Source organism: Gossypium arboreum, chromosome 7 (assembly GCF_025698485.1).
Source record: "Gossypium arboreum isolate Shixiya-1 chromosome 7, ASM2569848v2, whole genome shotgun sequence".
Lineage (NCBI taxonomy): Eukaryota > Viridiplantae > Streptophyta > Magnoliopsida > Malvales > Malvaceae > Gossypium > Gossypium arboreum.
In genome coordinates, this window is record NC_069076.1 from 93585190 (window position 1) to 93587198 (window position 2009).

Here is a 2009-nt window from a genome sequence, read left to right on the forward strand (position 1 = left end):
AAACTACATAAACAATTTATGCGTTTGTAGTTTACTTTCGGTTGTGTCTTTCGTTGTTCTTTCATTTTTTTCTACAAACTAGCCATATGAACCTTCACTTTCCTAATGCCAATTTAAGACCTTTCAAACAACCCTTACCATTCTTCTTAGATTTAATTGTTTGTAGTATTTTTCCTATTTGTAACGCTTTCAAAATTTAAATATTTGATTTGTTAAATTTTATCAGAATTAAGTATTTGCTTTAGTGGTTAAATGACTTGATTGTGTGTTTGAGGTTACGGGTTCAAACTTTACTGTAATGGTCCATTTTTGCCTGGCCTACTAAATCAAATAAAACCCAAAACAAAACAAAATTTTAAACAGCCCAGTTAAAGATATATAAGGCCGAAGTTTATAGGTCCAAAACAAACAAAAACCCTAAGCCCAATAGGCCATAGCCTAAACAACTTTAGCAGAAGTAGAAACCCTAATGCGTTGCTGCCTCCATGCCACATCAGCGCGCCCCGTCTCGAGGCTCCTCTTCCCGAGGTCTGTCGCCTTTTCACCAAAAAAGCCCTTCTCCCCTCTGTTGACGTAGCGCGGGACCTGCCAAAAGATGAAAGAAGGACAGAAACAATGGCAGCAGAAACAATAGCAGAAATGAAAGCAAATAGTGGCAACAAACAGAGAAATAAACAGTGTAATATTGGCTATAAAAGCCACGAAATTTTCAATGTATTTTTTTTTACAGAGAGAAATACAAAAAAACTAGAAAAGTTTTAAAACAGCAGAAATCAAAATCAAAGGTAGTTAGTTTATTTTTTTATTTAATAAGAAAACAATAAATAAGAACAAAAATCTTACCTGTCGTCGTCGAGGGCTATCTCCGGCAATCTGAACACCTCAAAACCTATTAGGGTTCTGCGAGGATTCGCTAAAAACGGCAAGGCCGAAAGTTACTCTTTTTGTTTTCTTTTTCTTCTTTTGATTTAAAAAAGATTTGGTTTTTAGGGTTTTAAACCTAAAAAAAAGGGACTGAGAAAGTTTTTTTTTCGGCCACGGCGGAGGCTCGCCAGACCCTATGGCCTGATTCTAGGCTATGCCCAGAGAGAAAAAACAAAGAAAGGATTCATTTTTTTTTTTTAGATCTAGTTATAAAATGATTTTTTTTGTTGGTATCTTAACTTATATAGCTAACACCAAACGACGCCGTTTCGGAAGAGTCCAGAAGCTCTGAAAACTACGTCGTTTTGGGACAAACCCGAAGTCCGACCCTCCCTTTAATAGGATCCGCGTGTTTTGCGATCCATGGGTTATTTGCGGTTTTGACCCTTCCGCCACTTATTTGTTTTTCAATCCAGTCCTATCTATTTTACATATTTACAAGTTTCACCTTATAATTTTATTTCTGTTTTATTTTGGTAACATGAGAAACGATGCGTATAAGGACAAGGGATATTTCCCTTTTCAGTCCCTGTCCTTTTTTAGCGCATTAAATTTTAACCCTTATTGGCCTATTTTTTTTATTATTTGCAATTTATACCCCTAGTTTCCTTTAAATTTCAATTAAATCCTCTATTTAGTGAATTTCAGCCTTTTCATGGATTTTTATTTTATTTTATTATTGTTTACTTATTTATTTATCTATTGCAATTTCATCTTTTCATGAATTTTTCTTTTTATTATTATTATTTACTTATTTATTCATTTATTTATAATTGTCTTGCTTTTTATTTTAAAATTTATATTGTTCATACTTGTACATTTTTGCTCTATTGTCATTATTATTTCATTTTTCTATTTCTTTTATTTTTTATTTTTTGTTATATTATTGCTTTTATTATTTTTGATATCTTCATGACATGTTTAATTATTTTTATTATCATGCATTTTCCATTTTATTTTATTTTCAAGATTACCTTATTTATTTTATTAATATTTTGATTTGATCATTAATATTATTGTTATTATTATTACAACTACATTTGTATCATTATAGTATTCCTATATTTGTTTATTCTATCGTTCTA

The 2009-nt window shown here is 31.2% G+C and overlaps 1 long non-coding RNA gene across 1 annotated transcript; it reads right to left on the reverse strand.

The window, feature by feature from the left end:
* Positions 1-353: 353 nt before the first annotated feature.
* On the reverse strand, positions 354-1102 carry LOC128295325 (uncharacterized). The gene is made up of 2 exons (XR_008285686.1): positions 844-1102; positions 354-585 (listed from the first exon to the last, which is right to left on the reverse strand). It is a non-coding gene; the product is annotated as an uncharacterized LOC128295325 (long non-coding RNA).
* Between the last annotated feature and the right edge of the window lie 907 nt (positions 1103-2009).